The sequence below is a fragment of the Eleutherodactylus coqui genome, chromosome 4 (genome assembly GCF_035609145.1).
Source record: "Eleutherodactylus coqui strain aEleCoq1 chromosome 4, aEleCoq1.hap1, whole genome shotgun sequence".
NCBI classification, from domain to species: domain Eukaryota; kingdom Metazoa; phylum Chordata; class Amphibia; order Anura; family Eleutherodactylidae; genus Eleutherodactylus; species Eleutherodactylus coqui.
Window position 1 is genome coordinate 259,140,241 of NC_089840.1, and position 22,819 is coordinate 259,163,059.

The following is a 22,819-nucleotide window of genomic DNA, read 5'->3' on the forward strand; positions in this document are numbered from 1 at the left end:
ACACCCACGTACCTGTCTGGATTCTTCATAATCTCTATAGCGAATGTCCCGGGGCGTATATGCAGTACAGATTATGCTGCACTGTCACTATGCGATGACGTGGATTTGGCGACCTTTCCGCAATGATCATTGCACCAGGGCTGTGGATCGGAAGGCTTCCATTGACTTCAATGGAAGTCATCCGCGCGCAATTCGTGCTGAAATAGAACATGCTGTGATTTTTCCCTCCGCGATTGGAAAATTGTAATTACTTTCCGCTCGTGGACAGGGAAAAACTATTTTTTAATAGCATGTTTATGGGCAGTATTTGCGGCAGAATCTGGAGGCGGACACCGCTCTGGATTCTGTTGATTAGCTGTTCACTGGGCCAGTATGTTCATACACTGAGCTGATTTCTGCAGGAAGCAGATGGATCGGGTCTCACTGCAGTGGCCAGGCTTGGTATTACAGGCCAATCACATCAATAGGAACTTTGCCTGCAATACCAAAGTTGGCCACTGCAGTGAGAACAGAACTGTCTGCTTCCTGCAGAAATCAGCTCAGTGTGGAAGCAAACTGCCCCAGCAGACAGCTGATGAGTGGGAATCCTGAAAAGCCAATTGCCGCAGATTTACTATTGATGGCCTATCTTAAGGATGAGCCATCAATAGTTTATACCTGGATAACCCCTATAAGACAATCAATTTTAGGATGAATACTAGTACCATATTTCCCAGATAATAAGACCTACCCTGATAATAAGCCCTATCCTGATTTTCGGGGGGGGGGGGTCTTGAAATATAAGCACCCCCCCCCCCCAAAAAAAATAGCTACACTACATTAAAAAAAAAACTAATAAACAATACTCACCTTCAATGAATGGCTCTGATTGGCTGACGTGGTGCTCGATGAACCAATCAGAGCAATTGCTTGCTGGAGGCGGGGTATTCAAGCCCCACTACCAGGAAGAAATGCTCTGTCGGCGTTCAGGACTACATGGAAGCCTGCCTGCAGTGCCGGAGACCAGCGCAAGGGACCTGAAAGCTGTCTACTAGGTGAGTATTATAGGACACCCTTTGAAAATAAGGCACTGTGCCTCTTTTGGGGCAAAAATTAATATATGACAGTGTCTTATTTTCAGGGAAACATGGTATAATACTGTTTTCCCTGAAAATAGGTCCTACCTGGATAGTAAGACCTATCAGGTTTTCGGGGGAGGCTTGAAATATAAAACCTCCCCTGAAAATAGGACCTAGCTATTGTGCCCATAAAAAAAAAAACAATACTCACCTTGTCCACGGCGTCCCGATGTTCTCCGGCGGTACTGCAGCGGCTCGGCGTCCTCCTTGTCTCAGCTGATCTTCTGCTGCTGACAGGGCTTTGAATCACAGCGCTCGCTTTGCTGGAGGCGGGGTATTCAAAGCCCCGTCACCAGCAGAAGACCAGCTGTGAGACGAGGAGGACGCTGCGCTGCCGCCAGACACCATCGGGAGGCATCAGGACGCCGCAGACCAGGTGAATATAAGGCCTTCCCCCCTAAAAAAAAAATAAGACACTGTGCCCTTTTTGGGGCGAAAAGTAATATAAGACAGTGTCTTATTTGGGGGGAAACACAGTACCTGCAAAACGGCATATAACATGAAGGAATTCATACTAATTCCCAGCATACGTGTTTGATAAATCTGGACTTTTCCACCATACGTCATATCTCCATTTATTCTCCATGTCAAAACAGCAAGTTGAAAGTTGGCTAAAGCCTTGAATCAACACAACTGGTGTCATGCCTGAATGCGTTCCTATTATCCATGATCAGGAGGACAAATCAATAAGAACAATGCGTTTTGATTTGAGATCTAATATGAGTTATTACGCCTTCTCTTCTCCCCATTTTCCTATGTTAATGTGATTGGTTCCCTGGTCTGATCAATATTTGTTACCGCAATCACCGCTGTCCTTTTACATGAAAGGAAAGAAAAAAACACCCAACAACAATGTTTGACCCTCGTAAACCTCATCCCATGCAACCTGGCACCTAGTCCACATCTAAGTAGCATGTGGTTATCATCAAGGCCGCGCAGAAGTTAAGTGAGCAAGTAAATCAGTTATTGATTACTGGTGCCTTCAGGCATTTACCCTTTTATAGGCTCATCATGAAAGCAGCAGGGTTTGGAGGGAAACTCATTTCAATATGAACAGGCCTGACCCTTTATGTGACATCCACGCCGTCCTGTGCCGCGCGGCTCAATAACCATAAACATATTGGATTCACAAACACAACTTTGTTTCAGCTGCAAAATACTAATGAGATGTTAATACATGATACAAATGTATTGAATTCCTACCCACACAGCTATAATGAATGGAGCCATTCATTCAGGTACAGTTGGGGCACAGAATGCCATTTTCATAAAGCGGCTCTCATCTGCACTTAATGGGCACCAATTTATTTGTGTGTTTGTGCTTTCATAACTCACTGTCTAAATTACCATATATTAACCCTTCAACAATCTCTATTAAGGCAAATGTGTTATCAAAATGTATATATTATTCAACCTTTTTCTGATAATCTTGAAATATTCCATGTTTTCACACATAGTCACTAGAACAAACCAAAAAACCCTGACATTTCTAGTTTTCTGCTGCCTTGACAGCTTTACTGTGTAGACTGGTGCAGAGTTGTAATGGGCTCAAATGATGTTTCCTTGGATGGTATAACGACGTTTCTGATCTCTATGGAGTATTGCATACTACTTACCATTGGATGCAGAGATCAAGTGGGATGTCTGGAGGCCTGGGGATGATAGAGAGGTGCACAGGTTTGGTGTGCTTGGGTGGAAACTGAAGGAGCTGGACATCCGGTGACAGAGTGGTGATCAGCTTTGAGAGATGGCAAATGCAGGGAGGCAGAGTTGAAAGAGGAGTGAGGAGTTGGTTGAGGGAGCCAGGCAAGATGTGTCCTGGATAAAGATGAGTGAGCATACTCGATAAGGCAAACTACTCGAGCAAGTAGTGCCTTATTCGAGCACCTACCTGCCCGCTCGTCTCTAAAGATTCGGCTGCCAGCGCGGGTTAGAGGTGAGTTGCGGGAGTGAGCAGGGGGGAGTGGGGGGGAGTGAGAGAGAGATCTCCCCTCTGTTCCTCCCCGCTCTCCCCCGCCGCTCCCCGCCCCCTGCCAGCACCCGAATCTTTAGAGACGAACGGGCAGGTACTCAAATAAGGCTCTACTCGCTCGAGTAGTTTGCCTTATCGAGTATGCTCGCTCATCTCTAGTCCTGGATGTTCTGTGCCAGCTGGAGACGGACATTGGCATGAGAAAGAAGGGAACCTGTAACTAAGAAGCATGGACCCATAACGCATCAGAACCAACATTGTTGAGATAAAGCTGCAGGGATTATGGCTATATAGACTGCTACAGAGAGTCCATATCATCTTGCAGCTCTGTGCATCCTCAGCAAAGATGCTTTACCTATGCTATGGTACCAAACACGCTGCAGATATGTGAGGTGATCCCCAAGAAAAAATGCAATATGTGCACACGGATAGTGACTTAAGCGCCGGCCTGCCAGTTAGAAATACGCATGCTTCAGCCAACTGCAGGGAAATATATATTCATCCACCAGTTACAGACACGATATTGGAGAACTTTTGGTTCACTTTTGTATGCTGGTGACCGCCACTGCTGGGCTGAAACGTTTAGTGAGACTATCCGTGTTTTAGAATTGGGGTGATTGTTGCGGTTTATAAAAGATTAGTGGAATATTCTGCGCAATTTAGAGTTGCGCATATCCTTCATTAGAGTTAGTTAGGTTATCCAATGTTTCTGTAATAACTTCATACAGCTTATCTATTAAGGGAAGCTTCTCTAGCCAACTAAAGCTAGTCTCACAATACTGGATTTGAATTGCGGAATTCCGGGATCGCCAACCACACAGCCGATACATGGTGATACACGAGCATTGACTTATGCCGAATTGCTCAGACATTCAGGTAGGAATTGCGAATTACACAAACAGAAGAAAAAGCACAGCATGCTGTATTTTAGCGCGAATTCCGCATGTACAGGCTCCATTGATCTCTTTGGATGCATGCGATCAGCAGTGCATACGCAATTAACATTGCATATCGGCACAGATTCTCTTGCCACTTCCTAGCAGACCAGATTCAAAAGCTGGGATTTCGGGGGAAGGAGAAAGAATATTATTGCCTGGGCGATATTATCTGATGTCATTCCCTGCTTGCAAGCTTTCTTCCGTGCGGACGATAAGCTGTCAATACGCATTCATCCGCGTGGAAAACTGCACGCATACGTGCCCATTTCCAATTCGTTTACGAGATCGCAGGTCTTCCGGTGCTGATATCCGCGTGAAGAATCTGACTTATTCGTGTGATCCCAGCCTAATTCTCCAAGTGTATTTGTTATAACAAGTACATATATTTGTAAGCCTGATATCCATATCATACTCTAGTTCTTAAGCCACCTCCATCGTGATTGGGCAAGTACAAGACCTGAGCTTTAACGATAGCTCCATTGTACTGCAGGAGCCCAAGATAAAACAGGGTAGCGCCTCTATAAACTATATGCAGCGGCTGTGTAACTTTCTAGTTTCTCGAGAAGTTCTACTCCATCACTTCCAGGAGACTGCACCAGTCTTTGACCATTCTCTTGAAATGGTCAATTTTCAATTAGCTTCTCAGCAACCTTAAAGGGGTGTTCTGTTCTCCCAAACATGGCCGCAATGAGAACTCCCGGAGCATTGTTGCTGGAGTGGCAGGGATTTAACGGGTGTGTAACCTTTCTAACATTTACTGCTGTTCATTTAAATGGGTAAACTCTGGGATACGTAATTAAGACCACTCAAGCTCTTGTCTTGGCTCTGGGCAACAGGCTTACCACCAGGATGATTTATGACCCATAATTAATGTTTCTGGATAACAAGTATCATTTTGCCTGTTGTGAAATCCTGGCCTCTCGTTAGAAGGTTGCTATTAGCTCACACTCTCCTCTATGATGCCTGCTGTACTCTTCAACAATGTTTCCACCAACCCAATGTGTTTGTATAACGAAGGAGAACCAGAAACAAAGTGCATGCTTGGGTGTCATATATGTATTTTCCGGTGTAACGTGTTTCTATGTCATGCCTGCTCTTTGTTGAGTGGTTGTTCTTGCAGCAAAGGGATATAATCAAAGGACAGTGACAGATGCCATCTGCTTTCTTTGTGACAGAGTCACCGTTGTGCTGTGGAAGGCCAGCAGCCGGCCAGACTTGCTATCTCCTCCACACTCTTCAGATTCCCTGCCATCTGTTAGGAAAGTGTGTGTATGAACAAGTTCATCATCTGCAGCAGAATGTTCACAGCTTCTGCCATCGCTTGTCACCATCTGCCGCAGTCACATCACCTCCTCTGTGACGTCTGCTTTCTCCCTGTATATTACATTTACAAAAAAAACAATTGGTAGCATATCTCTATGATTATGTCCTCCTTGTGTATCTCTGTACCAGACCCCTATTTTACTGGAGAATGCAATGATCTATGGATTACTAAACAGCATGAAAGACTTAAAATATTTCTGATGGCTAGTGTTACGTTCGTGCAGGGGCACTAAAGCACCATGCTTCAACATGGACGCAAGATGGTGTCCTAGTAAAACAGCAAATACCTAAAAGCAGGGTAGGCGCCCTAAAAAGGACGGCCCTACCATTTTCATCTCGGACCTGCCTATTCCTGATTAAGAAGCTGGAGAGATGCACTAAACACTGGACACATAACTGTTGCCACCTATACACAGAACAGGACGGTTCATATACCACATGTCTGGCCACCTGCACAGACCCAATGAACATGTCACTGTTTACATCAACACACCAGGTAATGCATACCGTACAGAACAGGACTGTTTAGACAACACATGTCTGGCCACTTGCACAGACCTAACAGAACACATTGCTGTTCACACCAACATACCAGCTATTGCATACCACACAGAACAGTAACCCCACTCAGAACTCACATGCATACAGCTAGTAAACAATAACTGGTCCAAATGTTCTCATATCAAGTGAAAAGATAGTCAGCCACTGTGCTGACATAAAGGGAACAGTATCAGGAATCACCCATCTGACCATAAGTGACATCAGATGCCCGGAGGCTGCACCTCTAAAAAGGGGTTGGAATAAGATGCATAAGATGCAGACAAGGAATGCAGGTGTCCAGACCGTCCTCAGGGAAGGCTTCAGACTAACATGCATAACACCCAGCTCTGAGTCGGAATAACACAGAATAACATCCTCGAATAAGAGGGGCTGGTATATATGTGCAGCAAACCAGAGGGGATTGGCTGACTGGAGAAACTCCACTCATAGACAGCTCAATTATCCCACAGCTGTGAAGGTGTGCTCCTGGAAACCCATAGTACTACAGGTCCCAGCAGCACAACCTAACAACTAGAAAATGCATTTTTAAAGCTGTGATTATTTATAGATAATAGAGGGAGGTTCTCCATCTATTAGTCTAACCAGTGGTGACTTCACTTGCTTGCACGCTCATTTAAACTTAAATCGTCCCGTGGAAAAGGGGCATTAGTCCTTCGACTCTGGTTTATCATTATTTAAATGCTGTGTTCTTACGGAGAGGCCCAATCTTTTGCTAGTTTTTTTTTTAAATACAAGAGTACTTAACTATTATTGATCATTCAGTTTGGCCGGTGGCTAAAATCGAGCCGATTTGCTCAAAATCAGATGAGCCCGACTCGATTTTTTATGAAAATTGAGTTAGAATTGGCTACTTGGCAATAGTGTTGAGAAAACCCCCCCAAAACCCTTGCACCACTGGGGTTCCTCCTTTATTTACATAGCACATATATATCACACGGGAGGGGGAGAAGAAGGCATTGAACAAAGGAAGGAAAAGCACAGTGGCTCAGTGGTTAGAGCTGTTGTCTTGCCGTGCTGGGGTCCCAGGTTCAAACCAGGATGAGGGCAACCTCTGTATTGAGTGAATACTGATTGTAAGCCACAAAAAAGGGGTTTATTACTATTATGAAGAAGAAACTATGCAGATATTGTCCTTGGCAAAATTTGAGCCTATGATCTGACAGATGGAAGGCAGTGGTATCATCTACTCAGCGAGATAGAGGAGGGTTTTTTATTAAATGGTTGCATCCGGGACCTTCTGGAGGGCAAATAGTGAATCTGATTTTTACTTTCATTGACTTTAATGGGAATCAGGATTGGGTTAGCCCAATTCCTGACTATTTTTGGACAATTGGGTCATCCCGCCCTGAACTGATTATTCCAATAATTGCTCATCACTATATTTAACATCATAGATTTCAGTTGGAAACATAATGCTTTATTCATTCTGTGGTGGCACCGAAGGGGAATTAAAATAATTGTCAGGTTCCCCCATAGATAACACAGGTAAGACACCTTGTGATCAGCATATTTTTAAAAGCTCCTTCTAACAAAAATGGATTGACTGAAGTGAGCTATTCCTTTAGGGTAGTTTTGCACACAGTGTTTTTTTTAAAACAAATGTTGCCATTTTTTGTATTTTTTCCCAAAAATGCTATAGCTAGATGTCACATATTGTACGCATTACAATGCTTTGTTTGGACACTTTTCTGGTCATTTGGTTACTGTCGGGGGGACTTTACAAAAGGTTCAGTTCAGCTGGTTTGTCGAATTTCAGCAAAAAAGTTCAGTTTGATTAAAATCACTTTGATCCAAACCAGAACTTCACCAATACCCCTAAAACCGGTGTAGAACACTGTCTAAGAGCAAGAACAGCCATGTATAACACTCTTAGGTAACCAGCAGTGTTTCTAAGCACTTTTGAGCTATTTTTAATTCAAAGTTAATGAAGAAGAAGAAAGGAAGATCAATAGAGAGAAAAAGAGGAAGAAGAGAAGGAAGAGGAAAAAGAAGAGAAAAGAAGAATAGGAAAAGTAAGAGGAAGAAGAAAAAGAAACCAGAAGAGGAAGAAAAGGAAGTGAAAAAAGTTTTATTTTTCCTCTTCTTTCTTTTCTCCTTCTCCCTCTTCTTCGTCTCCTCGTGGCTGAGACAAGCTGCACATGGTTAGGGTTCACACCAAACCAAACCTTTAGCAACCTTTGACCTGAAACAGGCTTGACATTAGTTCTGGCTTTTTTCCCCATAACAATCTCTATATGACTTGAAAAACATAAAAAGTATGCAAAAAGTTTAATGAACAGAAAAAAAATATATGATTGTAGGAAACCCAAGAAAAACTAAAGATTCTGTGTGACAAATCTATCACATGTAGATAAGCCCTTACAATGTCTTTTTTCGCAGTCAGCCCCAATTACCAGACACAATGGAAGATTTTTACTGCAAGACTATTTGCCCTAGAAGAAAACATGGAACAATGTCAAAAAAGTGCCCACCACTGGGACCGTATACACTCCAAACACTGTCCTCATAATTGTCAGCCGCAGTACTCTCACAAACACCACAACACACTCTTCACAAGTGCCAGAGCCAACAGGGATGCCATAAGTGCCAGCCGCAGCGCCCCTGTAATTTCCAGCACAAGACATTTGTCCCAATTTCCTGCTCTGTACTGTTGTGATGACTGAAGTTTATAGAAAACTGTCTCAATTACAGAAAGTGGAAACAAAAGTACCAACTCATTAAAAAACATACTATCCTTCCAAATAGATAGACACAGGGAGGGTATGGTGCAGCTCAGATGCACTTTATATCACCTGTCAGCTTGTGCACCTTTATTAGTGTTATACTGCCATCCAGTGGTAGCATTGAGAAATTATAAGCAATGGCATTGCTTGCTGACATTGAGATTGGATTTTATGGACATACAGGTACTATACAGCCCAGGGCCGTTACATGGGATGCCTGGTAGAGGGGATCATTCGCCCGTTATGTCCCCTTCAGCAGTGTCTGCTTAGTTTCAACAAAAGCAAGGAAAGTTTAAGAGCGCTATATAGATAATAGCTGGGCTGAACCTGCAAGTCTCTGTACAACCTGGCAATTGACTGCAAATGGTGAGACTAGCAGCACTTATATAGTAGCAGCCTGGATCTAATTCTATCATATTGCCATTAGAGATGAGCTAGCACGCTCGTTTAAGGCCTTAAACGAGCGTGCTCGCTCATCTCTAATTGCCATATATCCTATCCCATTCTATCCTAGTATATCACTTTATTGTATACCAGAGACTGTATACAGGAAAGGTGTCCACAATGGAATTTATCATGGCTGATACAGATGTAATAGGGCTGAAATTTTCATTTAACACTTGGAAGCTGAATAAGTCTAGCGCTATATGACAACTTTGGTCATGACAGTGGTCGCGTGACCAAAGGTCTCTGTGTAGCCTTGTGACCTTGCACTTTCATTAAAGTCAATATTCTAGCGGTGCAACTCACAGGTTGCCCTGACTGTGTCCCGCAGATTACAAAAAGACAAACATTGATGGAATTTTTGCAATCTGCCAGTTATGGTTGTTGCAATTTGCCAGTCACACTGCGACCCCATTGACTTCAATGCACTGGCATAACTATAGGTGATGCAGGGGATGCGGCTGCACCCGGGCCCAGGAGCCTTAGGGGGCCCATAAGGCCTCTCTTCTCCATATAGGGAACCCAGTACTATGAATAAAACATTATAGTTGGGTCCCTGTTACAGGTTTTGCGCTAGGGAGCTTCAAGTTACGCCTCTGCATTAAGAGGTTAAGAGAAGTTGGGGGGTCCCAAGATAAATTTTTGCACCCAGGCCCATGAGCCTTTAGCTACACCCCTGCTTCAATGAGAACACGAGATCAAAGGGCCACGCTGTGATTTTTGGTTGTGCGACTCCTGTCTTGACCAAAGTTGCTGTGTAGTTCTAGCCTAAATCCAAAAGCATTATTTGCCACCCAATGTAAATTTCCAAATTTCCGCGTAAATGTCCCGCGCCGAAACGGGTTTGTTTTTTTTTCAATAGCCCCCCCCCCCCCCCCCCGTTCGGCGCGAGACAAACCCGATGCATGTGTTGAAAAAAAAAAACGGATAGTACTTACCCGAATCCCCGCGCTCCGGTGACTTCTTACTTACCTTGCAAAGATGGCCACCGGGATCTTCACCCTCGGTGGACCGCAGGTCTTCTGTGCGGTCCATTGCCGATTCCAGCCTCCTGATTGGCTGGAATCGGCACACGTGACGGGGCGGAGCTACGAGGAGCAGCTCTCCAGCACGAGCAGCCCCATTCAACACGGAGAAGACCGGACTGCGCAAGCGCGTCTAATCAGGCGATTAGACGCTGAAAATTAGACGGCACCATGGAGACGGGGACGCTAGCAACGGAACAGGTAAGTGAATAACTTCTGTATGGCTCATAATTAATGAACATAGTACATTACAAAGTGCATTAATATGGCCATACAGAAGTGTATACCCCCACTTTGTTTCGCGGGACAACCCCTTTAATGATACCGCTAGGAACTGTAAAAAGTTACAAGCTTTAAGCTACGCTGTATACTGGAATTACAATACATTATGGTAAACTTTACACGTGTGGTCAGTGATCTATGGCATATTTGGGCAAACAGATTTAGTTATAATCTGCAATTGTATTGATAGAGCTGAACAATTCTATCTATCTATCTATCTATCTATCTATCTATCTATCTATCTATCTATCTATCTATCTATCTATCTATCTATCTATCTATCTATCTATCTATCTATCCTAATGGGACACTTGTTACTTTCCATGAAACACACACAGGCTAAAGTGATACTACTACCCAATGAATGGTTGGAAAACTCCAGCTCTGCCCTCTGGTGGTCATCAGTGCTATTTACACTCAGCATCAGATCTCTTGGTCCATACACTTTTTTTTACTATAATGTCTTTCTTTTGAATAAAGTTTTGTAGTTGAACACTTTTTTTGTTTCTTTGGTATTTGAGAACAAAAAATGTATGTTAGACATATGGAGAAGTACAGTTTGTGTTTCCATATGTCCTCTATTGACTGTATTGTAGAAAAAATATATACACTGAGCTCGGCATTCTCCGGAGTCGCATTGCAAGTGAATGGAGAGTCAGCATGTTTGCACAACCAGCACTCCATCCAGTCTCCTCTTTATTGCGGTACGATGGATACAGGACCCCCGTTCTCCAAGTCATCAGGAGTCTCAGCAGACCCCCACTGATCAGCAAGTTCCTCCTATCCTGTGGATAGGGGATAACTTGTAACCTTGGTACATCCCCTGTAAACCCCAGCCTAGCCCATACGGAACTGACTGCAGCTTAGATCACTTTCACATGGAAACCACGGAAAGAACTGATATTTTCCATTACGCTTGTCTCAAAATCCGTGAGCAGAAAATTCCACATCATGTGGACTCTGGTGCAGATTTCCATAGCATTCCATCCAAGATTTAAGCTTGGAATCCGAAATTTCACCATGTGAATTGGGCCCAGCGGTCCACGGTCTGGCTGACATTGCACCAAGTATTTGCTCAGAATGTAACTGGTTTCTCATGAAGTTGAAGTCATCATCTTTTCGATAAAACTAAATGTCAGATTTGTGTGCATCCTGAATGCGTCTGAGGAGGAAAAGCACAATAGTAATAAAAATATCAGCACTTTATCATATCAGCAGGATTTTAGTCTTAAGGCAAGTAGGACTTGTCACACAATGGGAGGTTTATGTATTTGTCATTCTCTAAACAGATGGTAAAACTCTCTGGTTATATAAAAGAACATTCAGACAGCAAACTGGTGCTGCTATCCCTGCAGTCCTTCCATATGGTCTTGTATCAAGTCCCAGCAAAGAAACAGTTTGGAAAGCGAAATATGTGTTTCTTACCTGCTGCGACCACAGTCCAGTACCCCGCGCACAGAAACCAAATCAACCCTTTAGGCCGCCTGCACACGGGCGGACTTGCATTGCAGAATTCACGGTCGGTGTCCGCATTGCTGTTCCGCAGCAAATACCATCCATAGCATGCTATGGAAAAACACTTTTCCTGTACACTTGCGGAAACCAATTGCGGTTTCCATGAGCAGGGTAAAAGTCGCAGTATGTTCCATTCTCATGCGGTCTCCGCACGGACAGCTTCCATTGGAGTCAAACCTGGGAATAAAACCAAAATTACAGAAGAAAGGAGACACTCCAGACACCGAATGTGTATAGTTAATAATAGAACATTCAGCCAATGCTAAATAATTGACCCAGAGACTCTGACAATCACTCACGTACATTCTGAGGTACTGAAAAAGTTCCTGGTTCATACGTTCCATCTGCCCATTTCACTCCGGATGGAAGGCAGAGGAAAACGACAACCCGATACCAATACTCTTACAAAAAGCCCTCCAAAACTGGGCATCAAATTGGACTCCCTGGTCGGAAACAATATCCTTGGGGACCCCCTGCAGGCGCATAACCCCCTTGATAAATATGGTGGCTAACTCAGGAGTGGATGGAAGCTTATTAATGGCAGTAAAATGCACCATCTTGGAAAATCTGTTGACGACCACCAAGATGACCGAGCACCCCTGGGACTCTGGCAAGTCGGTAATAAAATCCAATCGACAGATGGGTCAATTGTCTCTCCGGAACGGGAAGAGGATGAAGCGGACCTTCAGGCCATCTTCGTACACTCTTCCCTCGGGCACAGATAGGACAGGACTTCACAAATTCCCTGACGTCCCAAGACATGTGTGGCCACCAATACATATGGCCACACAGCTCCAGGGTGCTTCGGACTCCTGGATGACCTGCTAAGACCGACAAATGAACTTCCTCGAATATGAGGAGCCGCAAGGCACAGGAAACAAATAACCTCCCGTCAGGGAGTCCTTTGGGAATGGACTGTTGAGCCGCCAAGAGTAAAGCAGAGGTGTCGGACATAAGGGTGACTACCACCACATCCGGCAGAAGCTCCTCTATCTCGGGTGATATACTCCTTCATTGCCTCGTGTTCAGGGACAGTTACAGTATGTTATATAGTCCCCCTTTAGGGATCTTACAGTCCTATTCCCGGTGCGAAGGTAATGTCTCAGAAAGTTGTTTGGAGAAGACATCAGAAAACTCCTAAATATACGGGGGTAACGCCTTTACCATATACTTTGTGGAGTGCACCTGGACGGAGACCAAATGCTCACCACAGCCTTCCCCCACTGTACTAGTTTAGAGGTGGACCAATCAAACTGGGGGTTGTGCTGCCGAAGCCAGGGTAATCCAAGGCCCAATCTACGGAAAGGCTCTCCATCACCAGGAATGAGCACACCTCTGAATGTAGCGCCCCTACAGAAAAAACTAGTTCAGGGGTCCTCTTACTGATTAACCCCGCTGATAACGGGGTGGAATCGATACCGATACTGGATGGGTGGGTTTACTGATAACAGGCATGCAGACATAGACTTAACAAACTCAAAATTAACAAAGTTCGTGGCGGCCCCCGAATCAATGAAGGCCAGAACATTGAGGATAAGGGTGTTATATGTAATAGAGAACAGCACCAACACTTTAGAACATTCCGGAAGTACCATCGCCTAGGAGCGGACGTTTTCCAACGGCTGTTTCTTGGGGCAGCTAGCCACCCAATGACCTGGACCTCCGCAATAGAGGCATAATTGGTTCCTGAGCCGGAATTCCTTGCGCTCCTTTGGGGACACGGAACCCACTTCCATTGCCTTGACTCCGTTGGTAACTGAGGTCAGGGGCAGATTCTCAGACCGGGTCCCGAGTTCGAACTGAGTCTTGCGTCGGGCCCTAAGACGACGGTCGGCCTTTACTGCGATAGTCATAGCCTGTTCTGAGGTCTTAGGTTCCTGGTGCGACAACAACAAATCTTTAACGGACTCAGACAACTCAGTCAGAAATATGATCGCTGCGGCCGACAGTGTTTGTTGCGAGAGGCGGAGGGAGAGAAGAGGAAGGAGGCGGCGAGGCAGCACCACAAGTCGGCACTCGCAGAGGGGAGGGTTGTTACACGTGGAGTCAGCAGCCAATTACAGGCTGCAGACTCCCACAGCGCGTGGCCCTCCCACTGATAGGCTGCAGCTGTGAGTGGTCACAGCTGCAGTCTATCAGTCACTGCCGGCCAGCGATTACCAGGGGGAGGGGCTAGTGCGGCTCTACTCACTTCCGCAGCGATGGATGCACAGCCTGTACATGAAAGTGCAGGAGGACCTGTGGTAACAGATCACATGACCTGGCTCCGGTCATGTGATTAAAGGTTTGGGACTTTCATTTACAGGCTGCCCACACACTGCTGCAGAGGTGAGTAGAGAAGTGAGTGTACTTAAATATTTATAGCTGGTATAAGTTATACCAGCTGTACATATATATTTATATACAGGAGACCTCCAAGTTACACCAGCATGGGACATACCACTATATACCGGGGGATATACATTTACTGTATATAGTGATATGTACCATGCTGGAGTAACCCGTGTATCACCTGTATATAATTATATATGTACAGCTGGTATAACTTATACATCCTGTATATAGTCATATAGACCATGCTGGTGTAACCTGGCCCAGTTTATATCAGCATGCTCTATATCATTATATACCGAATGTATAGTTTATAACAGCTCTACATGTATAATTACATACAGGAGATCTCCAGGTTACACCAGCATGGGACATACCACTATATACAGGGTATAAAGTGGTATATACTATATATTCTCCCTCATCTCAATCCATCACCCAGCCCGGGCTCTCCGCTCTGCTAACGAAACTAGACTGCCGCCCCCCTCTAATTCGAACTTCTCACTCCCGCCTCCAAGACTTCTCCAGAGCAGCACCGGTCCTCTGGAACGCACTACCAAAGGATACCCGGGCAATCCAGGACTCAAAAAACTTCAGGCGTGCTCTAAAACCGCACCTCTTCAGGGAGGCATACCGCATTCCCTAAACAAACTCCTCTGTACACTGCCTGATAACATGCTCCCTGACCTACTGACTGCAATCCCTGCTAGCCATCATAAACCGCTCCTGCAGTCATACCGTTTCTGCCGTCACATGGCTAAATGTTTGACCATTGTCTATGAGTATAGCATCCCTCACTCTCCACCTCGCCATACTTTGTACATCTCCAGCCCTTTACCTTCTGTATCACCCCAATACTTGTACTATGTAAGCTCGTTGGAGCAGGACCCTCACCCCTACTGTCTCCATCAACTGATTACTATGTAACCGTGGTTCTGTAATGTTTGTATTGTCTTTCTGTATCCCCCCTGTCTATGTAAGCGCTGCGGAATATGTTGGCGCTATACAAATAAAGATTAATATTATTATTTACTGTATATAGTGATATGTACCATGCTGGTGTAACCTGTGTATCTTCTGTATATAATTATGTATGTACAGCTGGTAGAAGCTCTACAGCCTGTATATAGTGATATAGACCATGCTGGTATAACCTGTGTATCTCCTGTATATAATTATATATATACAGCTAGTAGAAGCTCTACAGCCTGTATATAGTGATATAGACCATGCTGGTATACCCTGGCCCATTTTATATCAGCATGCTCTATATTACTATATACAAAATGTATAACTTATATCAGCTGTACATGTATAATTATATACAGAAGGTAGCCAGTTTTGGGTGGTTTCACATCTGCACTGGGGAATTCCGCTTTCCTGTTCCGTTTGGGGAGCAGGAAAGGGGGATCCCTGCGGCTGAATGGATCTTTTTATAGACGGAACCGAACAGCGCCGAAGGACTCCATTGACTATAATGGGGTCTATCCGATTTCCGATTTTGGACGAAAGAAAAAGCGTGGCACGCAACACTTTTTTTTCTGGTATTTGATGCCGGATCTGTGACAGAATCTCTGGCCAGTCTCAAAAAAGATGTGAACCCAGCCTTATAGCATGGCTGATATCACTGTATACAGGAGATGTATATACACCTCCTGTATATAGTGATATGGAGCATGCTGGTGTAACCTGGAGATAATTCTATATGTACAGCTGGTATAACCTGGGTATATACTGTATATAATTATATATGTATAACCTGGATATATACTGTATATAATTATATATGTACAGCTCGTATAGCTTGGGTATATACTGTATATAATTCTATATGTACAGCTGGTATAACCTGGGTATATACTGTATATAATTATATATGTATAGCTGGTATAACCTGCGTATTTACTGTATATAATTATATATGTATAACCTGGATATATACTGTATATAATTATATATGTACAGCTCGTATAGCTTGGGTATATACTGTATATAATTATATATGTACAGCTGGTATAACCTGGGTATATACTGTATATAATTATATATGTACAGCTCGTATAGCTTGGGTATATACTGTATATAATTATATATGTACAGCTCGTATAACCTGGGTATATACTGTATATTTGAACACTTGACACACAACTGAAAAACACATCAGAAACCTGCATGCTGTTTAAAAACTGCATGTGTTGTTTGAATCCACGTGCGGTTTTTGTTTCAACATATTTTATTGATTTTGTGTTGCATGTATAACATTACTTAACATGTAGCATTAGTAGCGTGAAATTCACATCTCAAACTTATTGTTGCAACTATTAAAGAAAACATTATGAAAGACAATGTTATTGTGTGTGAATTCTCTTCTGTTAGGCCGCCTGCACACGGGCGGAAATCCCGCAGCGGGATTTCCCGCGGGATTTCCGCCACTGAAAGTTTGCATAGGAGTGCATTACAATACGCACTCCTATGCAGACGGCCGCGGTTTGGCCGCGCGAAATCTCGCGCGGCAAACAAACCACGACATGTCCTATTTTTGTGCGGGGCACGCACTCACCCGGCCGCCGGCTCCGGTCTGCGCATGCGCCGGGTGCGTTGCAGCCGGCACATGAAAGAGCCAGGGCCGCCAGGCGCGGGTGAGTACGCGCTCGTCCCTGCAGGCTCTCGGGTCGGGTCCCGCGGCGAGAATTCTCGCTGCCGGATCCGACCCGCTCGTCTGCAGGCGGCCTTACTTAACAGACAAGGGAAGGTGGGAGGGGTACGATATAAGGGGAGAGCGGGGTCAGGGGGGGTGTAAGGGGGGATCCAGGTTGGTGCCCTTTGGTTATCCATACTACTTAAGGTGTGAGTTAGCTATTCACAGTTGCCGTCCTGTAGCCACCTAGTGATTACGGGAGAATTACGTGCGTCTATCCAGGCTGCCCAAGTGCGGTAGAAATTCTCTTGTCCGCTTGTGTCGTCCTGCGATCTTAGTCTCTCTAATCTTTCTATTTCGTCCAGTGTCCCTACCCACGCACTTCTGGGGATTTCCGTGTCCTGCTTCCAGAATCTGGGTATTAATTGCCTCGTAGCCATGATAAAGAATTTCAGCAGGCCTTTTTTGAGCGAGTGGATACCGGAGGGAGGAATGGATAGAAGTGCCACCTCGGGTGTCAGGGTCAATGATTCCCTGCACACCTTCCCGTATAATTTTTCCATGTCTCGCCAGATGGGTCTGATCATGGGGCACTCCCACCATATGTGTAGCATCGAGCCCACTTCCCCAAGGCATCGCCAGCAGGTATTTGAGGCCGATGGGAAGAGGGAGCGAAGCCTCTCCGGTGTCATGTACCATCTTGATAGTATTTTAAAGTTCAGCTCCTGCAGCCTACTTGCCACCGACATCTTATGGGTGTGTTGGAATGCTTTGCTCCAGAGCTCTCCAGGGAAGGATCTATCCAGGACCTCCTCCCACGCAGTGATCCACCTGGGGGTGTGACCATCAAGTTTCTCCTCCAGTAGCTGACTATACAGTATTGACACGGTATGCCTCGGCGCCTCTTCCCTGCTGCATAATTTCTCGAACGGGGTAAGGTTTAGGTTCCACCCCTGTTCGGGCCTCACCTTTCCCAGGTAACTACGGATCTGTAGCTATTGCATCCATGAACCCGGGGAAGTTCCCCCTGTTCCCTGTATGTTCGCCAGGTCGCGCACGCCCTGGGTGTCTATCACCTCCCCTATTTTAGCTTCCGTTCCGAGGGGTAGGAATCCCAGGCTGCGAATGCCCAGTGTTGCAGGGATCTGGGGGGAATCCAGGTGCGGTTTTTAATAGTGAATGCGGCTTTTGGATGTGATTTTAATTGTGGTTCAGAAATGCAACAAAATCCATGAACACAGTGTTAGGCCGGCTGCACACAACTGGGTCGGATTCTGCATGTGTGAGCCCGCGACGGAATCCAACCCTGTGCCCCGCTGTCATCCGCCTGTACCTGTAATTTCTTTCTTTTTTCTGTACTGCGGATGGTCCACAAGGTGAGCCGTCAGACATGCACAGTACGTTTTTTGTTTTTTTTTTAAATCACTGACTTTCCAGCGCCATCGCTGTGACTTTTCCGCAATGTCAGGGCGGCGGGTCGGACGGCTTGCATTGAGTTCAATAGAGGTCGTCTGTGCAGAATCTGCACTAAAATAGAGCATGCCATGATTTTTCCTCTGTGAACAGAAAACCGCAATTGCTTTCCGCTCATGTAGAGGAAAAAACGCTTTTCCATAGCATGCTATGGGCGGTACATGCTGCGAAATCCGTAGGCGGATGCACGCTCCATATTCCGCAATGCAAACCCAGCAGTGTACAGCCGGCCTTAGGCTAATTTCACACAAGTGAGTCTAATATTGGGCCGTGAAACTATGCCCCCTATCACACTCACCAACGTGTGCCGCCCCCACGGCTGTGAGGGGTTGTTGTGTTAAAACCAGCTCGCATCACATCATCATATTCTCGTGCGATGCAGAGAAAAAACAAAAAATAAAAAATCGCTCATGTATATGATTGCATTCAAAAGAATGGGGTTCAAACTCATATGTGATTTGTGCGTCTTGCAACGCACAAATCTCGCACAATCTTCGCAGCCGCGTTAAAGCAGCCTAAGATATTACCAACAGATTTTAACAGAGTCCAGGACATGAGTCATATTGAGAAAGCTTACGCTAAGGGGCTAGATCATGCATGTAAATTAGCACGGTTTAGGTATAGGTATGGGTACAGATGGAGGAGGGGGGGGCCCAGCTGAACTTTTGCACCTGGGCCCCTGAGCTTTTACGTATGCCCCTGAGCACCAGCAATGGTCTGCTCCTGTTGCTGGAGCCGCTCGTGCACCAACCCTGTTAAGGCCTGCACCTGATTAGCAAGGGCCGCAACAGCCTCCGTCTCGGGGTTCAAACGGGATGGTCGCAACAAGTTCCCAGCAACAATAAGCCCAGTGTTTCTGTTAGGGCTGGCCAGGGCAGATAGACAGGGAATCCCTAAGTCAACCCTCTCCTGTGTCCCTACCTACTTGCCCCCCTGGGCTAAGCCCCAGGGCAACAACTGGGCGACGGTCCCTGCGCTGCACTAGTGTCAGGGACCCCAGGAAGGAGGGACAGGGAGACAGACAGGTGGGAACCTGAATGCAGACAGGACGCAATCCGCAACCAAAGAATAGTCAAAACAGGCCAGGTCAGAACCAGAAAGCACCTGCGCAGTACAGAGGGATAAACCAGAGGTGAAGTCAGAGTCAAGCAGAAGTCAAACACTAAAAGTAAGGTCAATGATAGTGGGTGTCGGCAGAACGAATCAAAAACAAACACTGGCAAAGAAGGACTGGCTGAGCAGGTTATTATGTAGAATCATGAAACCGCCTCCGCCCAGTGGCGCACACTGACCAGAGTGCTGTGTGTCCGACTAGTAGACGGGCGCGCCCGCACACGATGCGGGGCACACTGCCAGCCACCGCGACCAACCACCAGAGTGGGGGAACCCCGGACAGAGACCCCAGTCCGGGTCCCCGCACCCCTGGTGGTAACCCCAATTGTAACACCCACACATCGGGTTCTGGATACCAGAGGGTGGGCATTGTTATTTCATGTTTGAGCGGCGACCCTCAAAACTGGGCATTTTGAATGTCTAGTTATGCCATTCGGGTTATGTAAGGCGCCAGCTATTTTTCAATGTTTTATGAACACCATTTTCCATGACATCCTGGGCACGTTCATGGTTGTATATTTGGAGGGCATTCTGATATTCTCTTCTGATTGGGAGAGCCATGTCAAGCATTTACAGACAGTTCTCTCCTGCCTTCGAGCTCATCATTTGTATGCCAAGTTGGAGAAATGCCTTTTCGGGGTACAGGAGATTACAACGCTTTTTAGGGTCTGCGAACTTCTACGGAAGTTTATTAAGAACTTTTTGGTGGTGGCCAAGCCCTTGACTAACCTGACTAAGAAGGGGGCTAGGATTGATTCCTGGTCGTAGGAGGCTGTGAAGGCCTTCGCGCTTCTCAAGAAGGCTTTCTCCACAGCACCAGTCTTGGCTTAGCCGGAGCTAGATCGCCGGTTCATCATTAGTAGATGCCCCTGAGCATCATGTGGGGGAAGTCCTCTCACAGGAATCTCACGGTCGAAGTGGTCTTCAACCCCGTGCGTTTTTTTCTAGGGAGTTTAATTAGGCAGAGTGCAACTATGATATTGGCAACAGGGAATTATTGGAAATAAAATGGGCATTTGATGAGTGGAGACATTTCTTAAAGGGCGCTCATCATACTATTACGGTCCTCACTGACCATAAGAATCTGGTTTATCTGGAGTCCGTTAAGCACTTGAACACACGTCAGACCAGGTGGGCATTGTTTTTTTTGCGCTTCAATTTTGTAGTCACATATGTGCCGGGGTCTAAGAATGTTAAAGCTGATGCTTTGTCACACTGCTTCGGGGTTCATCAGGTAGAGGAGCCTCAGCCGGAGAGTATTTTGAGCCCGGGCGTGGTGGTAGCCCCCCTTATGTCCGACACCACTGCTTTATTCCAGTCGGCCCAGTAGTCGGTTCCGCAAGGCCTTCCAAAAGGAAGGCTATTTGTACCCAATGCCTTTCGGCTCCTCATACCGGAGGAAGTTCATTCGTCGGTCTTAGCTGGTCATCCAGGAGTCCGAGGCACCCTGGAGCTGTGTGGCCGTTTGTATTAGTGGCCACAAATGTCTCAGGACGTCCGGGAGTTTGTCAAGTCCTGCCCAATCTGTGCTTGAGGGAAGAGTGTACGGAAACGGCCTGAAGGTCTGCTTTGTCCTCTTTCCATTCCAGAGAGACCATGGACCCATCTGTCGATGGATTTCATTACTGACTTGCCAGAGTCCCAGGGGTGCTCGGTCATCTTGGTGGTCGTCAACAGATTTTCCAAGATGGCGTATTTACTTCTCTTAAGAAGCTTCCGTCCGCACCTGAGTTAGTGACCATATTTGTCAGGGAGATTGTGCGCCTGGATGGGGTCCCTGAGGATATTGTTTCCGACCGAGGGGCCCAATTTGTTGCCCGGTTTTGAGGGCGTTTTGTAAAAATATTGGTATCGGATTGTCGTTTTCCTCTGCCTTCCACCCGGAGTCCAATGGGCAGATGGAACGTATGAACCAGGAACTGGTTCAGTACCTCAGAATGTATGTGAGTGATTGTCTGAGTTTCTGGATCAATTATCTAGCGTTGGCTGAATTTGCTTTCAATAATCATACACATTCGGCGCCTGTGTGTCTCTGTTCTTCTGTAATTTTGAATTTAATCCCAGGTTCTCGGTGTCCTTCCCCTACTCTTCTAACAATCTGTCTGCTGACGCTCAGGTTCTGGACCTACGGGAGGTGTGGGAAAAGGTGCAGGGCAACTTGGAGCGGTCCAGGGGTGCGGTGCTGAGGAGGAGTAGAGGTACACATGCTATCTCCGAACCTTTGTCTGTGGGCCAGTTGGTGTACCTATCTTCGAAGAACCTGAAGTTAAATGTTCCTTCGTTGAAGCTGGCTCCCTGATTTGTGGCCCCTTTCCCTATCACTAAAGTGATTAGTCCTTTGGCATATGAGCTGGCACTACCGGACACGTGGATAATCCACAGGGTGTTCCACAAATCGCTCCTCAAGAGGTACGTCCCCCCAGGGGGGCAAGTAGGTAGAGACACGGGAGAAGGTTGGCATAGGGATTCCCTGTCCATCTGCCCTGGCCAGCCCTAACAGTGGGGACGCAATTCAAAATACAACCTGCAGGCTTCCTGGATAGAGAAAAACGTCCTACGGTCACCAGAGAACACGTCAGGTAGAGAGATATTGGGTTCGACCCCCGATCCCAGGGCTGCAGCAGTTGTGACCGAGGTACTGGTAACGGTCTGGTCCTGTTGCTGGAGTCAGGTGGACAGGTCTTGCACCATACTTGTCAAGACTTGTACTTGATTGGCAAGAGCAGCCACAGCTTCCATATCTGGGGTCAAGCAGGAAAGTCAAAACGGGTATCCGGCAGCAATATGGGCCAGTGTTTCTGTTAGGACTGGCAGGGGCAAATGGCCAGGGAATCCCTACGCTAGCCCTCTCCCGTGTCCCAACCTACTTGCCTCCCTGGGCTAGGACCCAGGGTGACAACTGGGTGACAGTCCCTGCGCTGCACTAGTAACAGGGCCCCTAAGGAAGAAGGGACAGGGAGACTGACAGGTGAACACCGCGTAGGTGACTGGAAGCAAGAAATGAGTGGATCAGAGAGTAGTCGTAAAACAAGCAGGGTCAAACCAAAAGACATGTGCAGAGTACAGGAGGGCAAAACAGAGGCAGAGTCAAATGAAAGGCCAAAGTCGAACACACAGAAGTGTAATGCGGGTGTAGGCAGACAAGTCAAAACCAAACACTGGCAACCAGAATTTGGGCCAGCAAAGTATAAATGCAGAACTCCCCGCCCAGAGGGGCGGGGGCGAAGTCACATGGCGACCGGAAGGAATCATAAAGCCACCTCCCCCTGGCTGCGCACACCAGCCTGAGCGCCGCGCGGCCGACCGACGGACAGGTGCGCCCGCATATGACGTGGGATGCGCCGCCGGCCGCCGCAACTAACC